Here is a 21,374-nt window from a genome sequence, read left to right as displayed (position 1 = left end):
TTATGGATTATCTCCGAAATGGACTTAATTAGAACATCGGTGTCTTTGAGAAAGTTACTTGATTTAAGCTCAGGAATGCACCCTTGAAATTAACGGAAATCAAAAAAAACACGGTGTATTTAAAGCTCTTAGCACCATGTTATTTCAAGCTCTGCTCGCGAGGTCTACAGCTCAGATTAAATGTCCAAAAATTCAGAAAATTTGTATCGCTGGTTTTGGCGGTATTTAGATATTTCGTTTTTACTTGAGAATGAGTAGCTAAATTTCGTCAGCTTTAGTAAGAACTATCATGGCGCATTTTGCAAACGTTCGCTTTTTTTGTTTGCATCGGGAGGTCCCTGGTTCCATCCCCAGTAATCGTATGCTGCTACACAACTTTTTGTATTTTTTTATACTTAAATTTCGTACCAATTGTTGTTTTTTATTTTATTATTTTATTTTGAAAAGCGCGGGCTAAGCGTATTCGTTTAATTTTTGCAAGAGATGATGGCTTTTTGCGCTTTAAAGAAAATTTGATTCTTGAATATACGGCGCCCATACCTTTGGCCTCCATGCTCGTCTAGATGGCGACACCATTTTATATTTAACAATTTTTACTCATATCAGTAAAAGAACATGGGTCAAAATCATATGGCGTTCTAAAAATAAAAAAAAACATTTATCCATACATATATACATTTATTGATATTTTTTATTCATTTTCATTTTAATCCTGTATCGAAAGATGGCAGTAAATTTACAGCACTGATTGACCGAAGCGAAGCGAAGGTCTACGTTTTGACTCGGGCGTTTTGCTTTTGTATGTCCGGATGTTCTCCTCTACAGGTCGCAATTCTTAACCGATTCTCGTGAAATTTTGTAACCGAATTCTATGAACCAATAAAAATTTTTTGTCGAGCCATTTTTTGAAAATTTTTCAAAATGGAAAAGTTGTGATAGCTCTCGCTTATACAAATAGTCGTATAGGTATCATAAGAAAGTATTCTTTTTGAGACATGTTTACAGATTAAATGTCAAAAAATTCAGAAAACGTATTTCGCTGGTTTTGGAGGTATTAAGATATTTAGTTTTGTATGTCCGGATGTTCTCCTCTACAGGTCGCAATTCTTAACCGATTCTCGTGAAATTTTGTAACCAAATTCTATGACTCAATATTTTTTTTTTGTCGAGACGGTTTTTGGAAATTTATCAAAATGGAAGAGTTGTGATAGCTCGCGCTTAAACAAATAGTCGTATCGGTATCATAAGAGTGTATTCTTTTTAAGACATGTTTACAGATTAAATGGTCAAAAATTCAGAAATTTTATTTCGCTGGTTTTGGAGGTATTAAGATATTTAGTTTTTACTTAAGAATGAGTAGCTATATTTCGTCACCTCATGTAAGAACTATCATGGTGTATTTTGCAAACGTTCGCTTTTTTGTTTGCACGGAAGGTCTGGGTTCGATCCCCGGTAATTATATGCTGGGATTATTCAGCCAGACATATAGTTGTTAATGACGACAGCTTGCGACCTGTTATTAATATAAGACGTGAACCAGCGCAACAGATCACCGTGAATACCCATATTATTTAACTTAGTGATTAGCAATTTATGGTCAATTCTATCGAACGCTTTACTATAGTCTGTATATACTACATCTACTTGACTACCTTCAGACATGACTTTAGTTACATAATCATTAAGGAGTATTAAATTTGAAACGGTAGACTTACATCGCAGGAAACCATGCTGGAAAGGACTAAAATAATTTTTAATTGCCGCATAAACTTGAGTATGAACTAGTTTTTCAAGTACTTTAGCAAGTATACAAAGTTTTGAGATTGGCCTATAATTTGTTACTTCTGTTTTTGGGCCTTTCTTATGAACGGGTGTAATGTAGGCCGATTTCCATATCGAAGGGACGTTACATTCAACAAATGAGCGCTTAAATAGTAGAGATATAGGAATCACAATAGTATTCGCGCAATTAATCAAAAATAGAGCCGGCATATCATCGGGTCCAGCTGATTTTGACGGATCCAATTTTAACAATAACTTTACAACAGCATCAGAGTTAACTTCTATATTAGTTATATGCGAGATAGAACTAGCCACAGAGTCGACCGGCACCACTTGGTCAGTACTAGGCGCAGAAAATGTTGTGTAGAAATAGTTTGAGAAAGCCTCACATATAATATCTGCGGCTGTATTGACCAATCTTTCATCATACTTTAGACAACTCGGTACACCATGTGTCTTAGAACGCGATTTAATATAGGACCAAAACTGCTTCGGGTCTTTAACAATATTATTTTCAAGGCGTCGAACATATGTTGCAAAACATGACTGTTCAAGTTTTTTGACTCTGTCCCTTTGAATATTAAAAGAGTTTAGATCAGATATATTACCATATATACGAAATTTTCTTAGATATTTAGATTTCTCTTTGATAGCTTTTTTAAGCGCAGGCGAATACCACTTAGGAAAACTATCAGTATGACATATTTTGCTAGGAATATATTTTAAACGCAGTTTTTTAAATGTGGAATAAAAAAAGCTAACCGACTCTTCTAATGAGCGTCGCGAGAATTCATCCTCCCAATTAATCAAGGTCAACTCATTGTTAATGGAAATATAGTCACCTTTATTATAAAAATATTTTATGCGAGAAGCGGGCTTCTCTTAATTTACCAAAAAAATCAATGTAATCTTGATGACCCTAGGGAGAGGGGGCACCTAGAAATGCTTAGGGCATCAAAATATCTTAATCCGGCACTGATTGTTAAAAATTGTGTAATATACGGAACCCTTGGAACGCGAGTCCGACTCGCACTTGGCCGGTTTTTTTTTTGATATAATTAGCCACGACAGATATAGTTTCCCAGTATCGGACCGATTTGTGCAACGCGTTGTTGCGCGGGAGCAATGCTAGTCGTACATTCCTATAAAAAAGCTGGCCGATTCCATGAATCTAGTGCTCTATGCTTTTTGCCTTGGCATAGATACCCGGACACGCCCCTCAGTGTACGCAGTTTCTGTCTAATTGTCTAACATTAAGAGGGGGCTAACGCAAAATTATAATTCTAATATTAAATTACACATTACAAAAAACAAGGGCAATTAAATGCCATAGAAGTATAAACGACAGCGTCAACACCACTATATGTAGGATGTAGGTAAATGCGTCGTAAGTTATTTGTTTCCGTCTAAGTGCCTTGTAACGTCCTGGCTTTACGCCCTCTCTTAATCCGCACGAAAGATAAGTATAGTATTGATTAGTTAATAGTTAGTCGCTTCGAGTAGGTACCACTTTTTATATGGATGTTTAATGAATACACCAATAAGCCAAAACCACCCGTAGGGTAGGCATCCGTGGTTAGGTATATTTGCCTTCATGTATTTATATAGGTAGGTGTAATAAAAAATATAATAAAAAAGAAGATCGTCCTCATAGCTGCTCGGAGCACGCAGAGAACAACTGCTATATTACCAGCAAGAAGCCAACCCTCGGAGCATTATTTGATTTTTAATTGCGCGCGGAATGTTTGAAATGGACCGGCTCGAGTTACCGAGCCGACTCGACTGCGAGCACCCCTCGCTTGTTGTAAAGATCCTACCTACTGTAAACAAAGGGTGAAGAGTCTTTTTGGCTATGAATGTAAATAATTTGGGAAGCAAACAGTATTACATAAACGTTAGTGGTCTCGGATATTTGTTTAAGTACATTTTTTTATGAAACACGAGGCAAACAAGCAGACTAATCGCCTGATGGTAAGCCCGCCCGCGCCCATGGACACTTGTAACACCAGAGGGGTTTGGAATGTGTTGCTGCCATTTAAGATGGGAGTATGTTCCTATTTTGACCTAAATGCTATTTAGTTGTAATAGCTTGCGAATATGTTAGGTTCGACTACGTATTTTCGATCGATATCTTATGAAAGCAAGCAATAACATAGGTATGTAATGAAAAAATATGTAACTTATTTATATCTTTGGGCGTGTAAGTATGTAAGTGAAACGCACGGTTTCAGTATAAGTTATTATTATATTTATAATTATTATTCCGTACGTGCGCTCGTTCCATCATATAATATTGCTTTGTCATCCGATTTATATATGTATGTAAAATTTCAGCTCAATTGTAAATCAAGAAGTGGGTCACTAACTAACTAACGACATACATACATTACTAACAGAGTAAGTTAAATAAAAGTTAAGCTTGCATGCAAGAAAAAAACTACTTTCAACCATTTACCTAACTTAAAAAAACCAATTATTTTAAAAAAAAAGTGTCCTTTAGCTTTTGGATACACGAACGTATCCGTTTGTTAACTAATAAAATGACAAAAAAAAAGTTTTTTTTGTCAACGTACGTTTTATTTAGGATAGACTAGATTTAAGTCTGTAATAATGTAAGTACGCACTGGCCTATCAGTTATATCGCTAGTCGCAACCGTAGGTAAGTATACCTATAAATATAATGATAAGAATGTTTTTAGCACCAAAGTTTCAGCATAGAAACAGCAAGGGCCGTCATTTACGGCGTAGGTATACCTACGGTTCAGGTTGTAACTAACTTGGTTGTAACTCTGGCGGCGGCGGCCCGCATGCTTTTATTATGCAGCATTCTGCCCATTCGTGCGACTATATTCTACGCGACTGAGGGCTTGCTTGTCTAACAGGCCTATTCGGATTTCGAGATAATCACAAGATCTAGAGACGGTTTAGAGATCAACTAGATCTACATTAGATATCGACTAGATGTGACTTGGATATCTTAAGTCATAATAACTTGTCGAAATCGTTCAAGAGGACCTCCAGAATCGCGGAAACGTCAAATTTGACATATCTATCTTACAAATATCTTTAAATTATCCATATCGTAACTTGTTGAAGTCTAGTACAAATCTAACTCATTTTCCGAATCGAGCCGTAATATTGTTCGAGCTGTATTGAGTGGCTGTACTGTATCTAGGTATAATGATAAGAAAATGTTAGCACCTATGTTTCCTGTTCGCGTTTCACAGTTTTGCAAAGTAATTTAACATCAAAACCTGCCCGTGATTTATAGCGTACGGTTTAGGTCGTAACTCCGGCGGTACTGATCAGCGATAAAGCTTGCATGCACTGATTATAGTTATTATGCACTATGCAGCGCTTTTCCGTAACTCAGCGCGTATATCTTTTGGCCCGATTTTTTTTTGACAATTTTTTTGTTGGATATAAGTAGGTAATTTGCCATTAACCAAATCCCAATTTGGATCAGAAAAAAATTTCTAATTTTCTGTACGAAAATACCATAACGTTTTCGTAACTCGTGTCCAAATTGCGCGAATTATGGATAGAATAGGGAACTCTATCTAGGTATCCAGCAAATTTTATCGAAAACTGATTAAAAAACGATAGATAGTTAGCTGTAAAAGGTACAAAACCTGTCTGTTTGCTGTCTTCCGATTAAGTCGAAATTTGGTAGGTATGGAGATAGTTTGAGGCCCGAATAACGACAGAGGATTAGTTTGTGTCGATAAAGAAGAAGTCGCGGGCAGGAGCTAGATGTAAATAGATTAGTAAGTAGGAGATGAGTGCACTAAAAACCCGGCTCGTTATCGAGCTCATTACAAAACCAAACGATAACAAATTAGCACTTTACGATACTTACATTACAATACTACTGAACATTCTAATTTGCCGGTGCGGGCGGTTTCTTACCGCCGTTTTTCGCAAAGTCGGCGCCCGCGCCGCGCCGATAGAGCTGCGGTGTTCTGGTAGCTGCGCTCACATGTTTTTGCCTCGTGTTCATGTTATATTCACATGAGAGTTTACATTTTGAAATCAGAATGGTAATTAAAAATATTTTGTGTCGGACTGTTTTGTTTTTACGGTAATTGATATCGGATTTGAATTTCTTTGCGGCCTAGTTAAGGAGGCCTTCTTAGGCTATGTTTGAAGGGCTCTAACACTTAAAAAATATATTAAAAAATTGGTTGTCTATAAAGTCGGTTTACGGACGATAGTTTTGCGTGATAACCTCATAAGAAAACACCATGGAGATCTGTCCACATCGTTACCATGGAGATTTGTCCAAAACGTGACACATTTTTGTGCATGCTACCGGTGTTCATCGATTTATAAGACGTTATCACGTCAAAAACACAGATATTGATTAATGATACCTAATGTTAATCTGTGTTGAAAAAAATCGTTGCTCTTGGGTCACACCGGATTAGACGTGTGCTCCGATTAAAAAATGATCGGCGGCGGCGTTTGCCAAAAAATCGGCGACGGCGGCGTGTTTCCGGCGTGAAATCGGCGTGACCTTGACTTTCAGGTTTCTTAAGAAAAATCATTAATTTGTGGTTTTTCTTGAAAATTTGATCAATGCAGGTTGCTGGTCAGTGAACTACGTATAGTTTGAATACCTATGCTGTGAGTAAAATAGGGTTTGTAAATGAATATAGGATTGGTATAATAACTTGATTTCCCTAGTAACTGGCTTGCATTAAGAGGTTACCAGTCCCAATGACCTTCGATCTGATCTGTAACTCTCCGTTTTCTCAAGCTTTCAATGGCTGATCCTATTAAAAATGACGTACTTTAACAAAACAGAACTCCACACCTGGTGGACTCCTATGGCTTCTTTTTAATGGTTTTATTGTCGTACAAGCACTCTCAGTATCTTCTTTCTCGTTTTCTCATTGCTGAGGCTCGCGATCACATGTAATTTGTCTCCATTTCGTGCGGTCATAAGCCGTATGGCCTGCACGGTGCAGACTGCCGCAACCCGACCTCTTCATAACGTTCGACTATCCCACACATGCTCCAACTCGAGCACGTTTGCCATTCATTCGGCTTAAATTCATGTGTTTCTCCACATCATTCGTTGGGTAATATGTCCGAAGAATCTAAAGGCTCACCCATAGTGGCGGATATGTAGTCTTAGCCGCCCTAGGCCCCTGGCCTGGCCATATAGGCGCCTCTTTCGCAGCACCTATCATTTTGAACACCGCGAATTTTTTGTCACAATTTGCCGCCCTAGGCCCGGGTCTACTACTGGGCCTTAGGGCAAATTCGCCACTGCTCGCCTATGGGATGTTGGGAAGAGATGAGTGGCGATATAGAGCTCTTTGAGAATGGAGAGGTTTGGTCTTCTAGCTGTCCAAGGTATAAGCAGCACTAGCAGCAGTCTTCGTTCGTTCGTTAAAAGTTGACGGTGAATACTTAGGATTACTCAGTTACTTTAACTGGTGTGTCAAATAGTTTCTGCAACTGGCTATTCAGTTTCAATTAATTCATAATTAAAGATAAGATAAAGATAAAAGATAAAAAATAGTTTATTCAAGTAGGCATATTACAATGCGCTTATGAACGTCAAATAAACCTTTACCGGCTCCAACCGTACACCTCTGCCCCGAGAAGATTTAAATCCCCCCTCAATTGGAGGAGGGTATCCCAATATGGGACCGGCAACAAACTCGGCGGGACACATCTTTTCAAAACATTATTACATCTTATAATTAACATGCATTACGAGTAATTAATACAATTTAAATTACTATAGAATTCATGCAATTATACTCAGTGAGTACATAACTTTATAGAATTTGATATAAAAAATAAACATATATGCACATGAAATCACAAATACGTAGCTCTTTCAGAAAACAAATCAAATCTTACAAAAGGAAAAGAAAATAAAATCAATAAAAGAAATGAGAATACATATTATATGAATCTAACTGATTGTTATGAGATGCTTTCATACAATTTGATGTGCTTTCTTACCTGAGCTGAGTCACCTTTAACTCTACACATAATACAATGTTTTTAATTGCTACTTGTCGTTATTACAGTTTCTGGTTTGGACCATGCATGTTTGTCTGTCAAGTAGTCCTCGACTCTGTAATAAGCCTTCAACATCAATGACTTTTTTAAGTAATTCTTAAGAGCTGGAAAGGGTAATCTTAAAGCATCCTCAGGTAACTTGTTATAAAAATGAATGCATTGCCCAACGAATGACTTCTGTACTTTACGAACACGAAACTTTCTGATAGCAAGCTTATTTTTATTTCTAGTATTATAGTTATGGACATCAGAATTCTTAGTGAAGGAGTCTAGATTCTTAACAACATAAATAATACTATCATATATGTATTGGGAAGCTACAGTTAAAATATTAATTTCTTTAAAAAGTTCTCTTAATGATTCACGCACCCTTAAATTATATATAGAACGAATGGCTCTCTTTTGTAAGACAAATATAGTCTGTATGTCAGCTGCTTTGCCCCAAACCAGAATACCATATGACATTACACTATGAAAATAACTATAATAAACAAGGCGAGCTGTCTCAACATTAGTCAATTGTCTAATTCTCCTCACAGCGTAAGCGGCCGAACTTAATTTGTTTGCTAGTGTTCTTATATGAGGACTCCATTGTAGATTTTTGTCCAATGTTAAACCAAGAAACAGTGCTTTATCTACCATCTCTAAGCATTCATTATTCAAAAGTATCTTAGTATCGACTGGTTTAACATTCGGCAAAGAAAATCGAATGCATTTAGTTTTCTTAGCATTAAGAAGCAAATTGTTCATAGTAAACCAGTTTAGTACATTAACGAGTGTGCTGTTAATTACACTGTAATCGGTAGATTTACGATCAACCTTAAAAAGTAATGATGTGTCATCAGCAAAAAGAACAATTTCACAAAGATTTTCTACTACACATGGCAAATCATTTATATAAACCAAAAACAGGAATGGACCCAAAATAGAACCTTGTGGCACTCCTAATTGGACTACAGTACCGCTAGACCGGGTTTTGTTTACAACAACTGTTTGTGTTCTGTTGCTAAGGTAAGAAGACATAAAGTTTAGGGCATTTACTGACAGACCATAGTGTTCTAATTTCAAAATGAGCGTTCCATGATCCACACAATCAAATGCTTTAGAAAGATCACAAAATATGCCAATTGCATCACAAGAATTTTCCCAAATATCATAAATATGTTTAATAAGTACCGAAGCAGCATCGGTCGTGGAACGGCCCTTTGTGAAACCAAACTGATTGCTTGTGAGTAAAGTATGTCTGTTGAAGTGACCCAGTAGATCATTTAACATTAACTTTTCAAAAACTTTACTTAGTACAGGAAGTATTGATATTGGACGGTAATTAGCCATATCACTCGAATCACCCGATTTAAAAAGAGGTATGACTTTGCTATATTTCATAAGATCTGGAAAGACTCCTTGTGAAATTGAAATATTATAAATTACGGCTAAGTAAGGCGCTATTACGTCCAAGACATGACTAATGACTCTAACGGATGTTCCCCATAAGTCTTCCGTTTTCTTTAAATTGAGTGACTTGAATGTTTTAACAATAATTGCTGAATCTACTAGACTAAACTCAAAGTTAATATTACATTTCTTAACATTAGCACAAAGTAAGGAATGAGCTCGAGACGAAGATGAATGTAGACATTTCGTGGTATTAATAGCTATTTTAGAAAAATAATCTTCGAATGCCGAGGCAACATCGTTGTTTGACATGGTCTGTTGTTTATCCGAGACAATGTTGACTTGACAATCGCGTGATTTACATTTACCAGCTTCCTTATTTATAATATTCCATGTTGTCTTCACTTTGTTGTCCGACACTTTCAGTTTAGAACTTGTATAGTTTGCTTTGGCTGTTAAACACACTCTCTTGAAGATTTTTGAGTAGTTCCTCACATAGTCCAGGAAATCTGTATTTTTGTTCAGCTCTCTCTCACTATAAAGTTCATAAAGCCTTTTTCTACTTTTATAAATGCCTGCAGTAGCCCATTCACTAAACTTTGTTCTAGTTTTTGACCCACTAATAGTTTTCATACTGAAATTTTGATTAAAATGATAAAGAATTACGTTAAAAACATCTTCATACAAATTATTACAGTTGTAATGTGAAAATGGTAACCTACAAAGACTTTTTTGAATTTCATTTTTGAATAATTCCAAGCGACTACTAGTAATGGGTCTATATGTTATTGTTTGTGGAGTATCACGAATATCGCTTAAGAAAACAGCCCTTTGACCGCTATGATCAGAATAAAAACAGTTAAATATTTGCTTATCTATACATTCACAATTACAAAATATATTATCCAGACATGTTGCACTAGTTACCCCTACCCGAGTAGGTTCAAGAAACAAGTTAAATAAATTGAATGATTTAAACAAACACAGCATTTTAACAGTGTTACTAGAGGACTCGAGCAAGTTAACATTAAAATCTCCACAGACTATAACATGTTTTTGGCCCTTACATACTAATTTCAGCACACTTTCCATTGTAGTTTCAAATGTGCTGAAGTCAGCTGATGGTGGTCTGTAAACACATACAATAATATATTTTTCTAATTCTACACAGGAAATTTCGATAATTCTTTCTATGGAATAATTTACAATATCTTTACGCTCTTTAGATTTCATGCAATTTTTAACAATTATCAGGGAACCACCATGAACAGCAGACTGTCTAGCAAAAAAACTGACTAATTTAAAGTTAACAAAATCAAATAAAAACTGCCCATCTTTCAGCCAATGTTCAGTGATACACATAACTTCAACATTATTAATTGATGTATATTTGACAACTGTAACATAAATAATACAAAAAATTCATATTGTAATCCAAAAACCAGCTTAGAATAGCTAATTAACAACACTCAAGGTCACGCCGATTTCACGCCAATCATTTGTCGACGGTGGCGGCGTGGTCATAAACCCCGGCGGCGGCGGCGCGCCGGCGCGGCGCACACGTCTACACCGGATAAACGGGAGTCCGCTGAAACGTCTTCATATCATGTATTGATAATAATACTTATATCATGAAGATCTCACAAACGTGATGTTACGAGCATTAAAGCATGTCGAAAACGTCATGAAACAAATTGACAAATAGTATCAGTGATTTTGCTATATTATTACTTATATCTTCACTACCTAAATCATCTTCCATAGTTTCGTTAACGCCCTAAACCATCATCTGTCAGTCAAGGGTTGGTCAAAGCAGTCAGCCCCCGGTAGCCCGCGTGTTCCGAGAACCGGCGCGCGCGCATCAATAGATAATGGCGTCGTTCCCACGACATTCGAGACTTCAAACACTACCACCTATTTTTATTCCAAGGCAATATAAATTTATAGAAACGCGACATTTGAAACGGCATTATGTAGAGGTCTAAATCAAAAGACACCGGCAGTCTAGCGGTCGGAAAAAACAACAAAGTCTCTGAGAAAAATGTGGTCCCGTTTCCTGTTTTGGCAATTCAGTGGACACTAAAAATCGCGAAACTATTCATCATCATCATCATTCTAGCCTTCAGTCGCCCACTGCTGAGCATAGGCCTCTCTTAAAACTATTAAAACAAGGTAAACGTACTAGTGCTCGACATGCTTATGCCCAATAGATATTGATAAATGACTTAAGTTTCGAGATGACAAGTAATGTCCCAGTACGTTTACAATTGGTTTGGGCTGAGGTTACCAAATTCGGAATGGTTCAATCCTGACTTTTCCAGTTTCTTATTTAGTCAGCTTCCGAAATCGTCCAACTCCCATGATAGGTTGGTTTATTAAATTTATTTCTGTTCCTTTCAATCGCTGGGTTGAAAATTGTAATTTAGCTATCACATCGGTAAACGCGTCCGTAAAACGTAGTGCGGTGACAACTGACATGTTTTTAGAGTTCCGTACCTCAAAAGGAAAAAACGAAACCCTTATAGGATCACAACTTAATGTGAGAATCTCAAATATTTTTTTTTATAATTTTAAAATAATCACTTTAGAAGTAATTCAAGAAAATAGGCAAAACATTATCATTCCCCCCCTTTATCTCCGAAACTAGTGACCTTTACCTATAGATGACAGGAAAATCTATTAGAAATATGTAGTCAAGCGTGAGTCGGACTAATTACTTAGTTTTTAATTCGACCCCTACGGGTTTTTAAAGGCAATTCACTCGCGTTTCACATATAAAAAATACATTGTTAAAAATTGAGTAATTTAACGGTTTTTTGTCCACTATGATGCTGATTTCTACCTACACCTTTTTCAAATAAAAACGGAAACGTTGAAACATAATTTCCATACAAAAATGTAGGTACAGGATTCTCTTCTGATAGAGACAAAAAACCGATCGATCGAGTCGAAAGGCAATTATAGAGACATCCGATATGAATCACGGCGGCGATGCGGGCAAAAACTCATATTCCATACTTCTGTCCATTGCCGTGGTACGAATAGGTATAGTTTGGTGTATCATAGAGCCGTGTTTTGCTCCTTATCCTTGAAGACGAAAGGGGACCAAGTCACGTGATCGCTTTACCATACAACGTCATCCCCATTTTCCTTTATGTATATTAACATTATAGAAAGTATTTTTATGGATTTTGATATAGGTAGGTATTATTAAACACACACAGATACGCCCCTTCTTCTATTTTTTTTATATAGTTTGCCCTAGGTTTGGCGAAGGAGTAAGAATAGTTGGGGTTTCTCAAGGTCACACTTATTCTATCTGAGATAAGTATGGATGGTCGATATTCGCAGTAGGTACTAGGTAGGTACCCTACGGTGGCGCGCGGCCAGCCATGAGCTACGTAGGCAGCGCCAAATCCGTCGAGAATGTGACGTTAATTCTCGACCATGCTAAACATCTGCATGCCGGTGCTGATGAGCTACATGCGACGATATACGCTACTTACGCTACATGCCACATATAAGCTCAAGGTCACAGTTATATGGGTGATTCTTAAATTGTGTCCAAAAAAAATTTTTTTTCATAAACTTTTTATTTTTCACATATTATTACATATATCAAAAGTACATACATAAAGCATTTTTTTTGATTCATATGGTCAAGCTTAATACCCTCAGGAAAGGTAAATAAAATGAGTACATAAACACGGTTGTGAGTGTTGTGACGAAGTGTCCCTCAGTCGTGACATTTCGGCATTTTGGTGGCTAACTCGGCTATTTTGATTTATAAGTATAGTTATTTTAACATAGCTTTAGTTACTCCTATGACTACGACAAACCTAATGACAGCTCCGACGTTGAAATCCGTCAAACTATAAAGGCTATAGAGCTTGACAAAGAATTCGATACACATCATACATACATACTAGCGAAAAACTTTTTTTTTTCTTTGGCAGTCGAGCAATAATAGCAAATGATCTGTAGCTAATAAAAATGCATTTCTGAAAAGTGTATGTGCCTCTAAATTAATCAAACGAATTAAGAATGACACGACCACGTGTCTATATGTCACGAACGTGGACTCAAAAGTCCGTGGTGGTGACAGATTTTTGAGGCCACGGTCGTGATAATTTGGAACATGTTCGATATTACATAAACATTTCCTTTGATTTTCCAAATGTTAAATAATTAGCTTAATCTGCAATGTATGAGGTATATCTTACGTTACAAACAATAACGTGAAACTGCAACTTACTTTTAAAACTCTAACACGGCGGTTGACCGTTTTTTCAAATGACCACAAATTGATAATTTTCGACAAAACTTCTCCCTTCAGCTATTTGTAAACCTGACAACAACACAGTGTTGCTGTTCTAAAAAAACATTAATAAGACTGCCAATAGTAAAGATAATTTCCTACCGAGTACCGCATGTTTATATTACCACGCGCGGTGGTGACGCGAAAACTAATCACAAAATGTATGTTGTTTAAAATTATATAAAATCGTTATAAATCCATACAATTTTTAAACAGTGTTGTAGAACAAGGATTAGTGTTTTATATTTGATATAAATTATTTAAAAATCACTTTATATTTTTTCAAAAATAAAATCAAATATTACAAAATCTGGGGAAGTCACACTACACGGTCCATGACATTTCGCACTTGTAATTATTTTTTTATATGTTTCTAATACTCTTTGGACAATACATTTAGGTTGACCTAAAACTAGAGGTAAATCGTTAAGTATATTAATATAGAGTTTACCTATTTTCACAAAAATACATGCTATTCTTACGTGTTACACAAAAAATGCATAAGAATAAGAATTACCCATATCGTTTGATATAGGGAGGTCGCGGTATGATGGCAAAGGAAGAGAAGAATTTTGATATTTCTATTACCGTGTTTCTGTGTGTAGGTACTGAAAAACCATACCAGAACCAGAAGCTTTACCTTAGAAGATTCTTTATTTTGATTAAAATAACAATGTTGTAGATACACTAGAATTTTCATATGCACGCGCGACTCTCATCATTTTGCTGTCACAATTTAGGTTGGCCTCTAGTAGGTATAGTATATACTTCTTCTTCTTCTTCAGCGCGGGCTCGCCCACCGTTGGGCATACGCCTCTCCAATCTCTCTCCATTTTGAGCGGTTCTTAGTCTCCCTTATCCAAACTGGTCCCGCAGTCTCCTTTATGTCATCGGACCAACGGGCGGGTGGTCTGCCTACACTTCTTCTGCCTAGCCGGGGTCTCCACTCCAAAACGCACTTGCTCCACCGTTCGTATATTACTTACAATTAGTCAAATGTCACGGTAAGGTGCTCGACTAATCCACCGTCAACAAAAGATTACCCAACAATAGCTTCACGGATCAGCGGCTGCTCGCGCCAATATCGCGCGACATTAACTCGTTTGTGCTCCAATTTGGGGCCTAAGCACCATAATGGAGCCCCCGACAACGGAGGGGATCTCATCAAAGCAAGCATGCGACGCCGGAGAAGGGGAGAGGGGGAGGGCGGAGGGACCACGGCTGTCACCGCGGAAAAACTAATAAAATACGGGCACATATTGCGCCTTTAAAGAGGCAGTTATGCGTGCTGTTTGGGAGTTATATGTGGATATGTCGTTGGTTTGTGCTTTTACCTACGGAAATACTTAAAGGGGACGAAAAGAAGCGCAGAGATTGCGTTTACCAGTTTTTATTTAAAATAATAATTTCATTTTAAAAATAGTAAGAATACGCTAAATTTTATTTCTGCTCCTTTTGTATGAGTATAAAGTGTCGCTATAATTATTAGGTATAATATCATTGATACCTTTCGTTAAAATTATAATAACGAAACGTCTGCCTTGCCTATCATACTTTTGATTTTGATCAAAAGTATGTATTAGGTGATGGTCAGATGTAACTTAGGTGTGTATTTAACATAAGGGTCAATTTCACCAAACGAGCATTTTTGTCTAATTCCCATGGAATTTTGAAATACCAACATTACACAAAAAAAAAATATGCTGAGAATTTGATAAAAAATATAATAAATATTAATTTTGTTATGGGATAAATATATTCATAAAACTATAAAAGTTATTTAAATTTAAAATTTTGGTCAGGGCACGGGAATTTGTGTGTCCATGGAAATTAGATTTTACTAGGACGGAAATTAGAACACGGCACGGGAATTGTTTTCTTAACTTATTTTGGTACTTAAAACTATTATTTATGTATATTTTAATCTACAATAATATACTGCAACCATACTGAAGTGGCATCGGACATATTTACCTTCTTTAATTTTAGTTTCGAACGACAAATCTACGAAAGTATGTTACACTAAAAACTACGTATTTGAATAATCCTTTCCTTTATTTTAATGGCAACTAATCTCTCTTTCTTAGTAAAATGTACATATTTCAAAACAATACTTTGAGTAGTTTCGTAAACTTGTCCGCCTTTACATACAAAACTATTCATTATAAAGTGTCATTAATGTCATTATGTATCTGCATGTAGATAGGTACAAGGTGTATGATCTGGTATATGGTCTTATAGGAAATGATACTAAGAAATAAATAGGGGCACAGTGAGAAGAAGTTATTGTGTAAGTTAATCTGAAGAAATCGATTATGGTGCCTTCATAAATTAATAATCCAAAAAATTGTTTGAACACATATGAGGTAAGGTGGGGTAAGACTATCACCGGGGTAAGACTATCACTTGTATGGAATCCTCATACTGTTAGTCTTGCCCCGATCAAAATAAACTAAGTTAGTCATATCCCGCCATAATTTACACATAGGTATACGGGGTGTCCCTGCCCTGCGGGAAAGTCTTCAAAGTGTAGGTTGGTTAAGTAATTTCTCAAAAATATCATAATCTGCCTAAAAAAAAACTTGCTAAAAAAATACCCCTGGCACTGACTAAAATAACCGACTTAAGAACCGTTTGTAAGAACTAAAAGGTAACGTTGTTATCGCATATATTTCTGTAGGACTACAAACTTAATTATGCAGTTATCTTTAGAACGTGACTAATATTGCAGTATTATTAGATTTTTATTGGCTTAAAAAGCTAAAACCTAATTACGTTTCTAATTTGGAACTTGTGGGTATGCTAGAAGTACCTTAAAATAATATTGATTGAGAGTGATTGTGCCAGTGACAAAACTAAGAGATTTTAAAGTGTATTAATTCTTAGACTACATGCTCAAATTAAATGTTATTTAGATAGAATGTTATTGAGATTTGATGGTACAGCCGTGTCACTTTGTTTTGCTTGACTTGGCGGCGGCACTGCCGTGCCCCCAGATCCTTTGTCCTTCTTCAGGCCTCAAACTATCTCCATGCCAAATATGTATTATCAAGATGATATTGTTTCAGCGGCTTAAGCGTGACAAGATAACAGACAGACAGACAGAGATACTTTCGCATTTATATAGTAAGAATAGGATATATTTAATTTTTCTTGTACCTATTAGAAAAGCTAATTTATAACAACTAATCTATTAAACGAGCTTCTTGTATATATTTCGGGGATCTCGGAAACAGCTCTAACGATTTCGATGAAATTTGATCATATATGGGCATTTTCTGGGATGAACAATCGATCTAGCTAGGTGTCTCTGGGAAAACGCGCTATTTTGAGTTTTTAGGTAGGTATATGTTTTCCGAGCAAAGATCGGTCTCCCAGATATTTAAACTTTATACGGCTTACGCTGTCAGCTGTCAAATTTACAAAAAAAAACCATTGCAAATTTGATTCATTTTGTTTCATGTAACCAAGGAGGTACGGGTATTATAATATGTAATAATTCCAAAAATAGTTTTGTTTATATAATATTTTAATGTTATAATATGATCAATGAATAAGGTAAGGTGGCGCAAGACTAACAAACAGTACGAGGATTCCATACAAGTGATAGTCTTACCCCAGTGTCGTCTTACCCCCACCTTACCTTACGTATTAAAATTGCCCGGGTTATTCGGGTCCACCCTGTAAGTACGTACTATTAGTACTTATACTAAAAAACCGTTCATAGATTTTTGTGCATTCTTTGAGATTTCCTTAAATGTAAAATAGAAAGATATACGTCATATTATTATTACATATAATATATATTCAATGTCAATATATATATATATGTAAAGCCTGACAACAGTTTATTTGACCCTCGCCATTTTGCGGATTTTCAATGGTACTAATTTCTTTTACTGGCAACAAGTACTCTTTGACAACGAACGTTGGATGTCATCGAATGTCACCGATGTAAAGAAATAGAAAATATCTACGAATATATTCAAATATAAACGGTTTTATTACAAAAATGCCAAAAAAATATTCCAAAGATGCGAAAAAAATTGTATTGAATGCAATCAAATACTTACAGCTTAAAAAAGACGAAGGATTACATAGCATTCCAATAAACAATGTTTTAAAGTTGGTTGTTGACATGACCGGTATTGACGTTTTATAGTGCGGTTGTATTGAACCGGGTTATCGTATCGTATAGGAAGTAACTCAAGAAAATTGGAGCAATTGCTGTGACCACGTTAAAAAAATTGAAGATGATTATAGGAATAAAGGTCCTATAATCGAATTGGAGACTGAACGTTTTATAATCGAGGTTAGTGGTCCTGAAAGCGACACAACATCTGATGAAAATCAGACTTTCTTCAGAGTCAGAAAACGCAGAATATATAAATATTGAATATTTAGGATCAAATTTGACGAATAGGTAAATTGAAAGAACCGAATTCTCTGTAAGTAATGTTTCTGACATTATACGAGTCAATGCCCACTACCCCAACACATGACGTACGCACATTATTGCCATACGTAAGCTGTTTGCAGCGACACTATCTCAGGGTTAAATAAACTGTTGTCAGGCTTTAATAATAATATGACGTAAACATTGCCAATTAACTTCCAGTGCCCCCAATTAAAAATTTGTTGACAATAAATGTAATACTTTCTAATTCCCGTGCCACTTAATCAGCTGTTTTAGGTAAATATTCCATGGGAATTAGGGCACGGAAATTAGAATTCGTAATAAAAAAATTCGCCAAAAATTTAAATCGTGTTTAACCAAACTGTTATGTTATCGCTTACATAAAGATACATAAAGGGCTCCTAAATATGACAATTGTTATTGAAAAGCTATGTGGGAAATAAAATTTATAAGGGGCATCGAAATTAGAAAAAAATTGTCGCCCACCCGGATTCCGAAATACTTATGCGATTTGCTCGAACACGCCGCGGCTTGACGTACATTTGCTTGCTTTGAGAAACAGCCGAATACTGCCAGTACAGGTGAGGCGGGACACGAGGCGGTTCAGATACAGACGTCGGCTGTCAGAGCCCTTCGAGTTTTGCCGACAAAATTTAACTCGCGCGCTCGGACGAAATTTAAACTTCGATCACGAGTTATTTACCACAATGAAGTTAATAGTGTATGTGCTCAGTGATAGTAAATATCATCTAGTTTAAGTATTTGACACTAAATTAGTGATACTAATGTAGAATTTTTCGTAGGATTTTTCATTATGCTCAAAAGTAGATTCCGGACAGGGCACGGGAGTAGTAATTTGAGCCTTTAGGTATTTTTAAGTGTACTCTAAAAACCAATTAATCAGTGAATTCATATGGAACCCGGTGTGAAAGTGTGGCTTCTTTATGTAAAAAAAAAATGGTAAGTATTATCTGATGCTAACCCGCGATTTTCATCACGGACAGAAAAAAAAACGTGTTCATAAATTGACCCATAACATGTATTACCTATGTTGTCATAAGGTAGATAATTAGGTATGTTATCTTAAAACAAAATCATTGTTTCAATCAAAAATACCAATTACACAATCCACTCACACAGAATACACAATTCTACTTAAAATCTCATAGAAACTTACCTACGTGTGGAGCCCGATTTAGATTTAACATTTTTTATGGTTCTGATCTCATTTTGATACGACCTTAAAGATCGCTCACGCTGATTGGTGTGCAAGCGAAATGAAGTGAAAATCGTGCGTCATCAAGACGATCGATCGTCAACGTCGTATCAAAACCAGTTCAGAACGATAACAAGTTGTTTAATCTGAATCTGTCCCCTGGTTTCATTTGTTGCAGGCAGGCAAAGCCATTCCCCGAAGTGTCCTTGTGAAGCTTCCTCGTGGTTCGTGGAACGGCGCAGGCGCACGGTAAATCTGTCCAGAGCGTCTAGCCAAATGGTTCGCAGAACGATGTTTCAACCATAGCGGGTCAATGATGTGATTGATGTGGCATGAGCTGAATCCTGTAGCTAGGGATATGTGTACAGGCGTGTCTCAGATGTGTCTGGCAGCAGTTGTCTCTGAGTCACATCAGGTCTAGACTCGCCTGTCCAATTGTAGAGTGAACAAGTTTGCCGTTGCTGAGCATTTACTGGAGGCTGATGGGCTGGCCCAACCTAGGTACTGGTGGGGCAACGTAACCCTTTAATGCTCACTACAGATAGTAATTTATGTACCTATACCTTAAAGTGAAATAGCTTACTTAGTCATTTAAAGATTATAAGGATGTCCAAGAGTCAATCCCATAAACAACTACTTATTTATAGTCATCATCGCTATATTTAACAAACAAAGTATAATGGTTCCAAACAAAAACTCGGGACACAATTAGACAAGTAACGCAAGTTCCCTTCGAGATGGAACACAATAAAACAAAGAGGGCCCATTAATAAAGCTAAAAAGAGCTCCTAAACAAGGCATAATTTAGAGCCGTACCACACTGGGGATGAGAATAAAACGGTGACGCGCTCGAAAAGTTTCGTGGTTACCGCTTGTCGTCGCTTCCTTCTACTTATTGGGTGTAAGTACAAAAAATTTCATGAAGAATGTATAGAAAATGAGATTTCACGTCAAGTTAGGAAATAATTTCTTTCGGTCGTTTTCATTTGTCGCGAGTGTAAAAATAATAAGATTGTTGAAATTATCATGCTGAAAGTTTTAGAGAAAAAAAAGTGCTTATGATCATTATAAGGAATACAAACCACAGAAATTGTTTGTACACTGTAAACCTTACTTCAGTTAAATATTCTTACGTTTCCCTGTCTTTATATTTACGAAGTCACATTATACATTAAGTCTAATAGGTACTGGTCAATTCTCCTATTTAAATAGTTATCGCCAAAAACATAAAATAAACTCATGTAAACCTGTAAATATACACCTGCATTACTAACGAAAAGCTTTCTTGGAATGGCACCAAAAATGTACGAGTATAACAGACTACCAATAATTTAAAGGAATTTAAAAAAATGTTGTTTGATTTCTTAATAACTAAGGCATATTACTACTCGATCCAAGATTTTATCAGACTCTTGAAATTTTGTAACCTATTAATTTAACGTGTATTGTTTAATTATCTATTAAGGTTTAGTTTATGAATGAATGAATGAATGAATGAATGAAATCGTTTAAATACATTGCTTCCCATTATACATTCAGTCAATATAGACATGTGAAAACATTTGTCAGTGATATATAGTCACTCAGTCATTTAAGATTAGCTACACTTACAGGATTAATGACAATTTTCGCAAATTTAAGATGTGCGATACATGTCTTCTGTATTTGTATGCCATATGGCGAAGCATATTTAGTGACTGTTGTGTTGTACCTATGTTTAACAAATAAATAATTTGGAATTTGGAAACATTTAGGATATTAGTAAAACTGGCCTTCCTGCGAGTATTGAGGGCATTAGTGAGCATAACTGTATAGCCAGTTTATTTCAAAAACAGTTTACTGTGGCGTCACCCTTAAAGTTGACATGTTCATTACTGGAGGATGAGTTGAGTGACCAGGAGATTAAAACTAGATTTACAGCGAAAGATGTTGCTGCGGTTTTAAAATCTATGTCGCGTGGAAAATCTCCTGGTCACGATGGCCTCAGTATTGAACACCTGAGGAATGCAGGCCCTCACTTGCCGAGGGTACTCGCTCTGTTGTACAACCTCTGCATTAGTCACGCGTACTTACCCGAGGCAATGATGAGGACTGTGGTAGTACCAATTGTCAAGGATAAGGGTGGTGATGTAGGTGATAAAACCAACTACAGACCGATCTCGCTAGCGACAGTGGTAGCTAAAGTGCTGGACAGTCTGCTTGGT

General features: G+C 36.3%; 1 protein-coding gene across 1 annotated transcript in view; it reads left to right on the top strand.

Annotated features, from left to right (window-relative positions):
- LOC134666132 (uncharacterized) overlaps positions 1-21,374 on the top strand; it is a 303,746-nt gene that overhangs the window by 129,666 nt on the left and 152,706 nt on the right. The gene's annotated exons all lie outside the window — the stretch shown is intronic.

Source organism: Cydia fagiglandana, chromosome 7, assembly GCF_963556715.1.
Source record: "Cydia fagiglandana chromosome 7, ilCydFagi1.1, whole genome shotgun sequence".
In the NCBI taxonomy this organism is placed as follows: domain Eukaryota; kingdom Metazoa; phylum Arthropoda; class Insecta; order Lepidoptera; family Tortricidae; genus Cydia; species Cydia fagiglandana.
This window is presented reverse-complemented; position numbering and strand designations above follow the sequence as displayed.